The sequence below is a fragment of the Protopterus annectens genome, chromosome 6.part1 (genome assembly GCF_019279795.1).
Source record: "Protopterus annectens isolate FY-2018-M chromosome 6.part1, PAN1.0, whole genome shotgun sequence".
Taxonomy (NCBI): Eukaryota; Metazoa; Chordata; order Ceratodontiformes; family Protopteridae; genus Protopterus; species Protopterus annectens.
The window spans coordinates 493,271,082-493,287,637 of record NC_056738.1 but is presented as its reverse complement, the minus strand read 5'-3'; positions in this window follow the sequence as shown (position 1 = coordinate 493,287,637).

The following is a 16,556-nucleotide window of genomic DNA, read 5'->3' as shown; positions in this document are numbered from 1 at the left end:
GTGCACTTTCTGCATGTACATGCATATTGGACACATGGGCAGGGTGACATGCCCTGTATTAGACAGTGTTAACACCCCACAGTTTCTATTGGTGGCCAGTATGCATTGTATTACACACATTTTGGAATCTGAGTACACGTGTGTGTATGACACAGTTTGACACTGTGCTGTGGGTGATACTGTTACTATCTGTCATTGGTTTGCATTCTAGTAGTATACATAACCTCAACAGCCTGACCATAAACAATTGTTAGATGATGTCTTGACAACTGACTCACAGATGTAGGACACACAGTAATATTTGAAGCCTTCAAGTACTATTCTATGCCAGTAACCAGTGGTATTCACCTGCACTCAGTCCTCGGACCACTCCTGTTTGACATATAGCTTTCTTAGGTACATGCAAACACAGTAGGGATATGTCTGGCCATGTTTGGCAATGCATACTGTGGGCTATAATGCATTCTCCAGATGACACACATATCCTCCAAAAGGGTATCACACAGACAGATACCTGGTGTCAAACCCAGGCTGTAAAGCTATAAGCCAAATAAAGCATAGTCATCCACTTTTACAAAACATAGTATCCCTAGAGTACCACATAGGTTGTAGCCCCCAAAATGTTGAACAGGTACCAATGTATACATAGAGCCATCTCTCCTTTGATAATCACATTTCCAAAGGGTTTTGGAAATCCCTCTGTGGATCACATAAGCAATAAGGGGTCTGCATGCATATCCACAAAGGTTGTTGCATACCTATTATAAATAGCCATCTTTGACAGACTTTGCTGCTTTTGAACAGGTTTCAAATATACCTCAGGCATAAACCCTCACTCACACTATTCAATAGAAACCATAATGAGTGCATGTGAAATGGATGACGTAGGCCAGGGATCACTGCAGTAGCTAGGCTTGTCACAAGCATACAGATGCGACCTAAGGTCTGGAAAGTGGCAGCACACTCTGGCAAAGATAGCAGATGTGTTCATGGAGAAAGCAGGGTTCCCACCTATGAAATAATTGAGGTCACATGTATGTATATGTATTTGCCACACAGCTACCTGACATGTGTAATGCACATACTTTTGTCATTGTGATATGTCATACAGTACTAACAGCAAAACACACATCACATTGACCAACAGTGTCACACACATGGAGCACACACAGAGTCACCAAGTGCAGCTTTCAAACCCCTGCCTAACTACTTTATGATACTAGAGCAGTAGGCATTAACACGACATGCTATACACATTACTGGGAGTTCTCCTTTCCACAGGTATATTTGTAGGATGGTGACATCATCAGACTTGACAAAGATAAGTATACCACTTTTAAGGTGTTATAGTAGTCTCCAAAAAGGTTGCTCCTCTCCAAGGAGACACACACACCCACTCTCATACAGCTGTCAAGTGCAGGATTCAAACCCCTACCTAACTACTTTATGATATTATAGCAGTACACATTTACATGACGCACTATACACATTACTGGGAGCTCTCTTTTCCACAAGTATATTTGTAGGATGGCGACATCATCAGACTAGACAAAGTGGGTTACATTAGGTGGGCTACATAGAAGGAATTTCTAAACACTTTGGCAATGTAATCATCAAAGGAGAGTTTACTATCTACCTGGGTCCCTAGGGCCATAATTACATTCTCCGTACATACTGGATTACCACCTATGTGGTAAATTGTGAGCACTTTGTTTTATCCAAAGGGGATGACTATGCATTTTTTGGCATTCTGCTTGAGGGCATTGATTTGACACCAGGTATCTGTCTCTGTAAGACCCGTCTGGAGGATGTCTGTGTCAGCCGTAGAGTCGATTATGGACCACAGTTAGCAGTCATCTGCAAACTTGTTCAGCCATACTCCTCCCGTGCTTGCCTGTACCTCTGAGCAGTATCTACTGAACAGGTGAGGTCCCAGGACCAAGACCTGTGGGATACCATTTATGACTGGTTTAGAGTCGGACATGGCACCTGCAACTCTGAACATGTGTGTTTGATCTGTGAGCCAGTTGGTCACCCATCCTGTGACATAGGTGTTAATGTTCAAGCTGGTAAGCTTGCCCATGATGCCAGAGTGGGGAATGGTGTCAAAGGCCTTAATGAGGTCCAGGTGGGCTGTGTGGACTACTTTCACCTCCATCTGTGTCCTTGGTAACTGTTTCAAAGAAGTCAACTAGGTTTAGGAGGCAGAATCTGCCTTTAACAAAGCCAAGTTGGGTAGAGTCCAGTGTCTGGAGGTTCCTAATGTCTCTGTTTATGGGTTCCATGATAATTTGCTCCACAGCTTTGCAGACCAGGCTGAGTAGGCCTATAGGGCAATAGTTTCCAGGTTCTGTTGTGGCACCACCTTTGTGGAGCTGGATGACTGTTGCTGTATGCCATTATTTGGGTACATAGCCTGTGGTAAGGTTGAGTCTGGACAGTGAATGTATGTGAGGGTGTAGTTCCTTTTGGGGCTGGTGTAAGACGCAGCCTGGGACACCATCCAGTCCCACTGATGCTGTGTTCTTAGCTTTGGAGAATGCTGTTTTTACCTGCATGTCCATGAAGTCTGGGGCACTGCATTCTTCTGGGATGGACACAGGCCCTTCTCGAGGTGATGGGGGGAGGGAGTTTGCACTGAATTTGTCCACCAGGATGTGGGCAATGCCAGTTGGTTCAGTGTATTTTTTGCCATTTTGCAGTAGCTGACAGCATATTTGAGAGTTGCCACTTAAATGTTTGGTATAGCTAATGAAGGCTTTGTGGTTGTTATTCTTACATTCCTTGGCAATTTGTCTTTAGAAACTGGCCTTGGATTATATTATGAGCGATCATTGTTTCTTCCTAATAATGATCAGTGATGCCTTTCCTTTTTTGAAGTTTGCTCTATCATGTGTTCCTTTCCTCCTTCTGATGTATAGCTTTTTTATGGGCAACGACCACCAGATTGGTTTCTTATATTTGGAGGAGTGCATCTCGGTTTTATTTGGGATGTCTCAATCCATGCATCCCTGTAGATGCTCATAGAATGCACTTGTAAATGATTCTGCAGATTGTATATCATTATCCTATAGCAAGGGGGCTTTAGAACTTTCCACTTTGGTGTTGAGAAGTGTGCAGTTTGCTTTTGAAAATATCTTCACAGTGGTTTCCTTGACTGGGAGGGGAGAGGGGCAGGATGTGGATGTCCAGTGTGATTACTTTATGATCTGATATTACCAGCGAGGGGTTTATCTCTGTTGTGGAACACTGGTACCCCATGTTGGTGATGATCAGGTCCAGTATGTTGTCACCTCTAGTGGGCATGGTGACCAGCTGTTCCAGGGCATTTGAGTTTTTAAACTCTAGGAAGCATTGGGCAAAGGATGTTGTACATGAGTAATTCTCCCAGTCAATGTTTGGGTAGTTGTAATCTCCTTATATAATGGTGTATGGTAGAACCTATATATTTTCCACTTTTCTCAGGAATAAATTCAAAAATTACCGCTTGTTCTCCCAAAGTATCCTGCTGCAAAACGTATGAGTATATTCAAAAAACTGGAACAGTAGTCAGGATACACCACGAGAAGTCCAGGATAGTCAATAAAATTCTTTTATTCCATAAAAACTGCAGGAGATAAGCGCTTTCACGTGCTTAAGCGCACGCTTCATCAGATCTACTAACACAAGTCTCTGACGCCTTTTTATACAATTTAAATTGTTCTTAATTATATCAATTAAAACCTCATTATGTAATTAATCAATCGGAGCTTTAAAGACATAGCTCCATTCTTCTAACAAATATAATGTCAATTCACTTCAGAAACCTTACAAAATCTAAACAGTCTACAACTCACATTCTAACTTATGTTCCTAAATATATTTAATGCTTGTCTCTCATTCAAGTTTTAATACATGTTATATATTGCTTTTCTTTCATTTATTCATATTTCGCATTCAAGTGCTTCACGTATCTTATTCCATATTAATGCTCATATTACATTCTAGAGGAGCTCACATAAAGCATGTATATAACAATATGAATAATCAACATGTCTGTGAAACTATATATATATAAAAATATATATATATTTACATATTTTCTCAGGAATACTGAGTTAGGTTCCTGAGACAAGGTAGGTAATCTGTAGCAGGCTACAATATGATAATCAGCTTTTCCCAATGTTAGTTGCACTTGCATGGTCTCCAAGGCCTCATGCTGTGCCACTAACCTGAAGGTGTGGGTATCCATAAGGTAAATGGATACACCCCTTCCTTTTGTATTTCACTCTGGGTTTTGGGGCCGAAGATCAGAGGGATTGTGAGTGTTTTACGTGGAGCATGTCCAACAGCTCTGTGTTTGACATAGCTTTGTATGTTAGGCAGAGATCACCTCTGAGTAGGCAACATGCGAGAGAGTACAACTGGAGCATTTTGAGACGGTCTGTGTATGGCATGTATTTCAGGCCACTAATGCCCTTTGTGAGGTATTTCTGCAGGCTTTCCAGGTGTTGTAGATGTTGTGTGAGGTACATAGCAAAAGGGGCATTGTACTCTATTATGGATCTAGTGAGTGATGAGTAGAGGGGAACAATGTCCTCTTCTATTCTGCATGAGACACCTTTTGTGATAAGGTGTGCCATGTAGAAGGATTTCCTGACTACTGTGAGGATGTGATTATCACAGGTGTGTCCACTGTCCACTGGTGACCCAAGGTCTCTTATCACACTTTCAGTGTTAAGTATACTACCGCCTATGTTGTAGTTCATGGCTACAGAGTTTTTACCAAAGGAGATGACAATGCACTTTTTGGCATTGAGCTTGAGGCCATGGCTTTGACACCAGGCATCTGTCTCAGTGAGACCCTTTTGTAGGATGTCCACATCTTTAGTAGTTTTAATTATGGCTCCTAGTTTGCAGTCATCTGGAAACTTCATTAGCCACAGACCTTCCATGTTAAAGTTTACTTCAGGGAAGTAGATACCAAACAGGACAGGACCCAGGACTGAACCCTGAGGTACTGCACTTGTCACTGGTCCAAAGTTGTACTTGGAGTCTGCTACTTTCACAGTGTATGTTCTGTCAGTGAACCAGTTGGCAACCCATCTTGTGACATAGTAATTTATACCTAGTTTAGTGGGTTTATCTATAATTCCAGAGTGGGGGATGGTGTTGAAAGCCGTGTTAATATCTACACAGGCTGTGTGAACAACCTTACCCTTCTCTACGGTTCTGGTGACTGCTTCAATGACGTCTATCAGGTTTAGGAGACATGATCTGCCTTTTACAAACCCAACATGGTTGTGGTCCAGAGTTTGGAGATTACCATTGTCTTTTTTTATAAGTTATATGATGATACATTCCATGGCCTAGCAGAGCAGGCTCATCAGGCTAATGGGGTGCTAGTTCCTGGGGTCCATGGAGGCTCCCCCCTTGTGTAGTGGGATAGCCATCGCTGTGTGCCAATCAGCAGGCACAAAGCCTGAGGTGAGGCTATGACTGAACATGGTACATAGGTGTGGTGCCTGTTCATTCTGTAGTTTGTGTAGAACACAGCCTGAGATGTTATCTGGTCCCATGGATGCTGTGTTCCTGGCTTTGGAGAGTGTTTTTTACCTGTGCAGCTGTGATGACAGCAACTTTGCAGTCTTCCGTTATAGAGATGTGCTCTTTCATGGGTGAGAGGGGGGTAAAGTTAGCACTGATCCTATCTGCCAGGATGTTGGCAATATCAGTTGTGTCTGTATATTTAGTGCCATTGTGCTGTAACTCACAGCAGATCTGAGTGTTGCCATTGAGATTCTTGACATAGCTATAGAATGCTTTGTGGTTGTCTTTAGAATGAGTGTTGACTTTGTTTTCATAACTAGCTTTGGAGGATTTTATCAGGGATCACAGCTTCTTACTGATGTTGACCATGGAGCTCCTCCCCATGGGAATTTACCCTCTTTTGCAACAATTTCTTCCTTCTGTTGTGCAGTTTGTTTATGGCAGGGGAATACCAGATTGGTTTCCTTTTCTTGGAGGATAGCGTCTTGGTTCTGTTTGGGATAGCACGATGCATGCAGTCATGTAAGTGCTTATAAAGTGCAATTGTGTAGACTTTAGTAGTTGTAACTGTATTGTCCATCTGCATGGGTGTCCTGCAGTTCAGCACTTCTGTCTTAAGAAGCATGAAGTTGGCTTTGGAGACATTTTTTAACATGGTTTCTTTAATGGGGGTGTGAGTCCAGAATGTGGATATGTAGGGTAATTAGCTTATGGTCAGATGGGACCAATGAGGAGCTGACTTCAGGTGTGGAACACCAGTCACGCAGGACAAACCAAACCCTGTAACCAACATAAATAACCACAAAGTGAGCTAAATGCTACTCATTGCCAGAAGTCTCAGCCTCCAGATGCACACACTTGAGACACTTCTCATTATGGAGAATATTGATATCTGTGCAGTAACAGAAACCTAGTTCAAGGCTCCAGACAGCACACCAGCACTACCAGGATACTACTCATTCCATACCTTCCAGCATCAGAACCTGAATCATAGCACATAGGGTGAGGATGTATCCATATTCATCAAGGATACCTACACCTCTCTCTACATTCTCTCTACAGGATATGTACCCATAGAATGTTGCACAGCAACATTCTTCACACTCCACAGGGGTGGGGCCACAAAAAACCCTTGGCATTCATGCTCTATGAGCCTGACGAGTGTGTTCTGCAAGGCAATGGAGCCAATCATAATGGAAATCAACAATACAGAGATTGGGAACCTTCACACAGTTGAGCACACCCAGTTTGGCTTCATCAAATGCAGACCACGCCTCCTGAAATGGGAGGATTTCTTTGACAGTTACCCAGGCTACAAATGATTGAAATGAGCTCAACACAGCCTACCTATTCTTCACTAAGGCTTTTGACACCATTCCCCAGTCTGGTATCATAGATGAACTCCCCAACCTGGCCATGAATCCATACATCACAAGATGGATTGCAAACTGGCTCACAGATAGATCCCACACATTAAGAGTTGCTGGCTACATGTCAGACTCTATACCGGTAATGACTGGTGTCCCCCAGGGTTCAGTCCTGGGGTCCCTCCTGTTTGGTATAGACTTCTCAAATGTACATGCCTACACAGGAGGGTTGTGGTTAACTAAGTTTGCTGGGAACTGTAAAGTGTTTGCCATAATAGATTCCCCGGAAGACAGACATATTCTCCAGAAGGGACTCTATGAGACAGATGTGTGGTGTCAGAATTATGGCCTCTAGCTCACTGTGGAGGAATGCATAGTGATCCTCTTTGTTTAAAACAAAATACCCACAAACTACCACATATGTGTTACCCCCTTAAAAATGACAAGGTGATAAGGGATCTGGGGACACAAGTAGATAGTCATCTTTCCTTTGACAACCATGTTGCCAAAGTGATTGGGAGATCCTATGTGGCCCACCTAATCAACAAAGGATTTGCATCAGGATCCAAAGAGGTAGTGTTGGCACTCTACTCTTACATCATCAGACCCATTATTGAGTGTAGTGCACCATTTTGGATGTGCTCGACTTATATCCAGCAGCTGTAGAGACCACGTAGGTACCTCACCAAGAGGATTACTGACCTCAAACAGTTGTGTTATGCAACACAACTGGTAAAACTAAATCTGTTCTTCGTTGCATACCGCCTACTCAGAGGCACACTCTGCCTAACATACAGAGCCATGGCCAACACATAACTGTTGAACATGCTCCATCTGCAGATAACAACACTGAGTCACCCTACACATTCCAGGGATATGAACCTCATCAGAATGATGAATACAACATGCTGGTGGGATAGAGTACCATCCCAGACACTTGCCTTACTGTGGAACAGAGTCCCAATGTACATCAGACAGAACCCCTTGCTGACACTCTTCAATTGGAACCTTGATGAGTGGATGGGAAACAGACAATTCTTGCCAGGCATCACATCAGCAGCCCCACTAGAAAGGGGCTTAGGGTACTAACTATTAGAACTAGGCCTTGGGAGCCTACCCAATGGTGTGGTGAAAGCTGCACAAGTTGCGTAGGTTGATATATGCCTTCATAGAGATAGTCTACTACATACCTATGAACCTATGTGACAGGTACATGTCTACAGATAGTAGATGTGTACTTCATTGTACAGTCATGTTGTACAGCAGGCACATGGACCACATACACTGTAATGCTTACAGATACCGGTGGCTGTTATGTACAGTGGGAGATATGTGCACCTCATGTCTTTCGTACCATTGGGATGTATGCTGGGTGGGACAGTCCTGGATGGCTCCCTGTCATGGTCACCTTCTTACACACATCTCTGCCCATCCATCTTTGGCTTATTATACTGTGTTCCCCCTACATATATATATATATATATATATATATATATATATATATATATATATATATATATATATATATATATACCTTGCATATATTAGTATGGCCGGAGTGTGCAGCTATCACCACCCATGGAGTTAGTTCCCTAGGCCTCTGTGTAGTAGAGCTGATGAAGTGATCCATGGTGTGACAGTTCAGTTTCACATACACTCATCAAGGTTCCTCTGGAAGAGTGTCAGTGAGGGACTCAGCTTAATGTCGGTTGGGAGCCTGTTCCAAAGCAAGGGAAGTCTGTGAGTTAGTAATGTATCCCTGCAACATGTTCTATTTAATGTTGTGATGATGATATCCCTAGAGCACATGGTACAGTGAGCTTGGGTTTACTTCAGATAGCGCATGTACATCAGTTCTGCATTAGACATGGGCCTGTCTGTTAGGCAAAGATCTCCTGAGTAGACAATATGCAACAGAGTACAGATTGAGTTAAATTCAGTCTTGTTGCATGGGGCAACTGTTTGAGGCTGGTAATCCTCTTGTTGAGGTATTTCAGTGGTCTTTCCAGCTGCTGAAGGTGCCTAATCAGATTCATCGCAAGTGTGTTGTGGTACTCTCTGACGGGTCTGATGACTGATGAGTAGAGGGAACCTCCTTTGACTTATATGCAAAGACCTTGGCAGTTTGTGGGAACACATAGCATGATTTTCTAACCACTTTGTGAATGTGTTTCTGGAAGTAGAGATGACTATCCACATGTGTCCATAGATCCCTTATTATCACCTCCATATTTAGGGTGTTGGCACCTATGTGGTATTTGTATGACTGTAGCTCGAGGCCATAATTTTGACATCACATCTGTCTGACTGAGACCCTTTTTAAGGATGTCTCTGTTGTCCCAAGCATCGATTATGACAACTTTTTTGCAGTCATCCACAAACTTTGCTAAATATAGCCCTTGTGTGTTTGACTGTATTTCTGAAAAGTATACACCAGACAGGAGGGGTCCCAGGACTGAGCCATGGGGGACAGCAGTTGTTACCAGCTTGAACAGGAGACCACAATTCTTACCTTGTGGGATCTATCTGTGCCCCAGTTGGCAATCCATCAGATGACATACATATTTATGCACAGGTTGTTGATTTTGTGGATACGACATGTGTCTGGGATGTTGGAAAGGGGCTTTTCAAGGTCTATGTGGGACGTGTGTAGCTCATTTCATTGATGTATGTCCTGGGTGACTGCCTTGAAAACAGTCTAGCAGGTTTGGAACTATGATCTGCCCCTGACCAAACCAAAATTGGTAGGGTTGGGTGTTTGTAGGCTCACAATAGCTCTGTTTATGAGTTCCATCATGATGGACTCCATGGCCTTGCGGATCAGGCTTAATAGGCTTATAAGACAATAGTTCCCATGGTCTGTTGTGCACCAACACTTGTGGGGTGTGCTAAACATTGCTGTAATGCATTCAACAGTTTCATATCCTGTACAGAAGGTGAGTCTCAACAGACTGTTGAGGTGCAGGGTCTGTTTGTTTTGGAGCTCACATATGACACAGCTAGGGAAACCATATCATCCCACAGACGCTATGTTTTTAGGTTTGGAAACTGCTGTTTAACCATTGTATATGTGATTTCTGGGTTTTCACACTCTCCAGGTATGATAATGGGTCCTTTTGTCAGTGAGAGGGGGGTAAATATGTATGAACCTGTCTGACAAGATGTTGGCAATGTCAGTCATGTATATGTATTCATTTACAGTTTGCACTGACTCAGAACATATATGAGTTTACACTGATATTTGTGACATAGTGAAAGAAAGCTTCATGGTTCTCTATTTGACAATATTTTTGCCAGAACATGGATTGGATAATGTTAGGAGTGCTCATTGTTTATTGATGATACTGATTGGAGATCTATTGATCTTCTTTGAATTTTCACTTTCTTTGAACAACTTAACTACTTGTAGCACATAGTTTGATTATGACAGGAGTCCAATATATTATATGGGTCTGTTTTCATATAACTGTGTGCGCAAGGCAGGATTGGTGAATAGTGACAAGTTTCTGGGGTAAGAACTGCAACTGCCAGATATGTGTGGCCCGCTGCTGTACTCAGGCATGGCCTAAGTGTGTGAGCATGCCCAGTATGACCTTTCAGTATGTTGCTGACTAAAATTTGCTAAATTTGTTGAAGTGTGTGAGCACACCCAGTATGACCTTTCAGTATGTTGCTGACTGAAATTTGCTAAATTTAAGTGTGTGAGCATGCCCAGTATGGACATATATACTATATGTGTGTGAAAAATCATGTTGGTTTTTACTTCAGGGCTCACCTTTGTGTTGTACATCAACAGGAAGCATGCTGTGCCTGCAGGGCTTCCATGAGTCACTTTGCATAGACTTGTCAACATTTCTACTTACAGGGGGGACAGCTATTATTTGTACATTTTTACCCAGGGGGGCACACCTGATTGTTACTGTGGATGTACATAGGATAAGGGGTTCACCTGACACTTATACACATTTGCTAGGCCGGCACTGCTATGTCAGGTACTCCATTTCAGTCTGTACTGTTGCCTATCATACTGGCTTGAGGCATACTACTATACTATAGATCTTAGCTTCCAATTTCACGTATATTAGTTTGTAACTTCATAGCCTACCCAACCCACATCACACTGGCTGGCCTGCTGCATAGACCTGGGGGGAAGTTACTCAAATGCCTCTTCAGAGGACATGATACAGCATTTGTTTGTGTTTGCATTAGTCTACAATTGTTCTGCTGTGTCTGTGCCAGTGAAATGCTGTCATGGCTTAGTGGTTCAGTACTGTGACTATAGTGCACTGTATCCTGAGTTCGAGCTCTGTCACTGCTTTTTATTTTCCTGCTGGGCAGACCTGACTGGTTAAGGAACAGTAAAGCAGGTGTGAGCATGTTTACCTGACTTTGCTCGACTTTGCCTGACTTTGCCCAACATTGCCCAACATTGCCCAACATTGCTCAATGTTGCCTGACATTACACTAGTTTACGCGGTGTGCAGCTCTGTGCAATTGTGCTTAAATATGCTAAATAGTGGTAAAATGTGCTTAGCACTGCTTTATATTGCTTAAAATAGGGCAATCATGCCTCAGGTGGTGCTGCAGGGCTGCCTATGTTGGATGCACATAGTACACTCCTTATACATGTTTGAAAACAGGTAGTGTCAAGTTAGGCATCCCTTTTATTGTATGTGTGAGTCAGAGAGAGGTGTCATTTCCAGGGTTCCTACTGAGTCAGTGTATGTGCTATGCATTGCCTCTTTGCTAAGGCCAAGGCATACTGGGCATGCCTCCTTCTGCCTACTGGGGCAGGCTCAGGCTATTCCTCCTCTGAGTCACGCTGTGCCTATGCAGGCCTTGGCAATGGTGGGGGGCTGTTTGGCCCTATCCCATGCTGTTCCTGCTGCAGCTGTTTTCACAGGATCATATTGTGTAGCATGGCACATACCATGACAATTTGGGTACATGTAGTTGGTGAGTACTACAAGGCTCCATCAGATGTGTCCAGGCACCGGAACCGTGACTTGAGCATCCCAAACACATGCTCAATAATGTTTCTTGTTTGTGTGTGTGCCTCATTATGAAGTTCTTGTTTGTGTGTGTGTGATTTCTGATGGGTGTCATCAGCCACGGCTCCAGTCCGTATCCAACATCCCCCACTAGGTGACCATCAGGGATGTCCCCATTGGCAAAACTCTGGTTCAGATGCCAGATGTGTGAATTGTGATAGCTTCCAGGGCAGCCAGCACGCACATTCATTATTATGCCCTGGGCATCGCACATGACCTGGCAGTTGATGGAGGAGAAGCCCTTGCGGTTGATGTAGACCCTACCCTGCTCACCGGGTGGTGCTTTCATGTGTATGTGCGTGCAGTCTATTGCACCCACTACCTCAGGGTATTCTGCTATTTGGTGGAAAAGACGCATATTGCTGGCCCATGCCTCACTGGAATTGGGGAAATATATGTGCTCACCGACATGTGCTGACATGGTATCCAGGAACTGGTGCAGTACCCTGGATGCTGATGCCTGTGAAACCCCCATCATATCACCAGTTGGTCTCTGGAAGGTACCTGTAGCTAGTATTCATAGGCCAACACATACCTTGGTATCCACTGGGATGGGTTCCCCTCTGTTGGTTCTGTGCATGAGGCATGGCCTGCACAGCTCAACAATTTGCTGCAGGAGGTCTCTGTCCACTCTATAGGGCTCCACTATCTCCAGCTCATGTAGCCCCTGGTAGGTTACCCTGGGTCTGTACACTCTTCTCCGTCTCCTCACTGTGGATTGCTCAGCAGCATTTACAAAATCACCACCCTCAGCATCTTGCACATGTTGGTTTATGATAGCAATAACAGCCCCTAACATTTTGTCTGACTTAAGCTTTTTAAGTTTCCACTCTTTGTATACTGCAGTGTTGCAGAGTTCTTGGAAAAAACAGGGTAGACTGCTGACTGCAGAGTTTAAAGTGCTGGGCTGGGCTGGGCTAGTCTACTGCCTGTGTAATTGGCTGATTCTGATATATTTCACCTGGCAGCTCTGCTAGTTCTCCTTGGTTAACTTCCTACTACTTCTTTTCCTTCCTTTTCCCTTTCTGTTTCCACAAGGGGCAGCGTCGTGCAAACAAGCGCACATGCGCGCACACAAGTGCACACGCGCGCACATGGTGTAAGCACGTTTGCAAGAAATTTCAGATATATCCACGGTGTACATCTTTGGTTTCATGTTTTCAACTAGGACAACTGTAGAAATGCCTCTTGCAGTCCTGAGCAACTCAGGGCAAACACAAGCCACTGTGCTCCAATCAGCTTACAGTCTTTCAGACATACCCCCTCATGATGTCACCTATCTTCTACTCTACTACTCTCCTACTTCTACACTTACACTCTAGGGACATGGCTCACATGCCGGGGAAAATTGGGATTCACTATCCTTATCCTTATTCACATAGGATTGCCTACTAATGCTTGGTTACATCTCTCACACTGAGCTTCCCCCCTTTAGCAACCACTACTCAGTGGCATGTTGTTTTCAGCCTGCCATTCTCCTGCATGGCAGAACAAGCTTTTTAGTGAAAATGCCCATTTTTGGATATTTTTCAATTTTTTTCATTTTATTTAAAGCGTAGCACGTTTGCGCGGCACTGCGCTACGCTTAAACATCGGCGATCGGGGGAAAAAGTGGATTTTAATGATTTACAACATTTGCAAATGCCAATGGCCTTATATTTGGCCATTGGCATGCTTCCTCAACTAGATGGATCCTTTATTTGGAGCTGTCATAGCTCCTTTTAGCTATTTGCAGAACGGTACTCCGTTACCAACAGAGTACATTTCTGCAAATAACACTACTCTTCCATGGACAGGTTAGTGTTTCCTGGATCACAAATTTACCTCATTTGCATAGCTTTCAGCAGCAAATGAGGTAATTTGCATACCATAACACTGTCCATGCAAGAGTAGCTTTAGCAGCTCTCATGCACACCCCTGCCGGCTGTTGCTGGATCGCTCGGCAGACATATTGGCTGTCTGCCGTCTTACACTACTCTTAGACTCCTTTCAAGCCTTCATAAATCCAGCCCAATATATTGTCACTTGTTTACCACTCCCACCTTAATTATTGATGGTGGCTTTGTTTACTGGATGGTCTTTTCTTCATTGTTTTATACCGGCATAACAGGTTTACTGTAGCCTTCCTAAATGTGCTATTTTACCTTTGATTCTGTAGAAACTTCACTAATATTGCAATGCTTAAATCTGTGATGGTGAGTATCAGGCACACATTTACCAGCGTTGTTATTTAAATCATTTGGGACTGTGATTCCACACTGCTATTTTATCTGCAAGTCTGGTTTACCACATCAGCCTGGCCTCCCAGATTAATGAGAATTGATCTTGTCCCCTTCCTGTACTTTATAATTCTGACCATATTCTTATACTGCTTTTAGGTTTTATTTTTATTCTTGAGTTTGTTACTGGGAAGCATCTGACTCATCAAAAACTGACACAGTAACTGTAGCTACTGGAGACATTTATACTGTTTTAGATTATTAGTTACAGTATTTGTTGTTTCACATCATTGTTTGCTGTTATCTTCATTTTTCACATTTATTACTAACTAGTTTCTAGTATTTGGTTGCAGTGGTAGAAGCTCATCAATACTTCCTTTTTATAATTTCTGTCTGAAAGTTAGCAAGCAGTTCATGACCATTTCTCACAGTGGAATTATTTTGCCTCTCATTGCTTGTAACTCAAAGTTAGACTTTAGCATGCTTACATTATGTAGTTACTTGGACTGATAACATGTTGCTAAATTTATTTAAATTTTGTCTCAGTGTTTCCTCTGATCTCTGTGTAAAAATGAATCCACTGTGCTGTTGTGAAAGGAATGCAATGACCTTTCCCATTCTAGGAAGGTAGAAAGGCCACAGAGTAAGGGTACACATTTGGCTCCTGTGGCAGAGTGTTAGGCAAGCAGGTAATCTGTTCCAATTTCACCTGACTGACATTCTGCTAAACTGCTACTAATATTATTTTAAATTCTGTTCTACGTCTGATAAACTCTCCTCTACTTCTCTTCTGTTCTTTTCTACTTTTTACTCATTTATATCATGTGTTTAGCCATTACTGCAATCTCGCTCACTCCTTCAATCTCTAATCTATCACTTTCTGTAACAGTCACTCATTTTTCTTTCCTGATCTCACTGGTCCTTGGCCACCAAGCTTTTTGAGTAAAGCTCACAACCTCTTCCAATTCCCATTTTCCCTATACTCTGCAATCTCCTTTCACAATAAATATCATGATTTCTGTCACATTTCTTCTATTCATTTCTCATAATGTATGCCTTGTGCCTTCGGTCATTCTGCCAGTGCTCTATTCTCTTACCACTTTTGCATCTTCCTCTTCCTCCATCACCACTCAACTTATCTCAAAGTAAAATGGTTGCCAATGCATATAGAAAATCTACATGTTGCCTTTCCTACCACATGATTTAGTTCACCTAGTGAAAGTAACCCCTTTGTACACCCTATTATACATGCACAAATGGGGTAACTCACGATGTGTTACTATAGAAGCCACCATTGTAAGTCAATTTCTTCTATACCTGTCTCCCCCATCCTTATGGAAGATTTTCCCATAGCATGTGATCAATAGTATAGTCCATAGTATATGTTATAAAATTTGTCATCAAAGTCCTCTCATCTCTTAAACTTGTGCCTCTCACTCTTAATTCCATCTTTTCCCCTTTTACACTACTTCTTTAGTACTTTTCTTTCAATTTTACCCACATATTTACCTTCACTACATTAATCCTTAATCATAAACCCCTTCCCCCTTTTTTGCCTTTATTTGTCAACTGGTAGCCCCTAATCTGCCATCCTTGGCCTAATAACATAAAATAGTCTCAGTGTCAATTTACTTACCTCAGTATAACCTTTTTCCACAATCACCATTCTTTGTGGCTTACATGTCCTTTCATGTTCGTAGTTTGTTGTACGAATGTTAAAATTAACTCAGGACCTCCTTGGACTCCCAATTATCTGATTCTTACTTTCAGACAATTAAAATTAAACAGGATAATGTTTCTGAAAGCTATAAACAGAATATATATATATATATATATATATATATATATATATATATATATATATATATATATATATATATATATATATATATATATACACTCTGTTGAGTCGTCAGTAAAAGCATAACAGATGCTCCCTGACGTTAAGGTCAGTGTTATTGTTTCAGCACCCTGATTCAGGTCTATATCATTTAATCAAATCTCACATCATCGAACCCCTCTTCACAAACACCTTTTAATCGAACTCACAAATATGTTAATGGACTTTTCATCAAAGTTTTTCCTAGGGCAAAACAATGGTAGGCCACCTTAGCATCCGTGGAAAAAAAAACTTAAAATCTACCCAGGTGGGGAGCTACACCCCCTACCTCCCCTAAATAAATGTACCAACTACGAGATCACACTGCAGTTGGGAAAAAGGCAAATTCCATACGGTGGCCAACTGTCATTTTGCACTAGGAAAGACATTGATGAAAAGTGAGTCTGGTTAAAATGTGTTTGACAAAGAGGGGTTCAACGATGTGAGAATCAATTAAATAATATAGACCCCCTTGATTCAGGTATTTGCATTATAAGTCTTTCTGATGCTC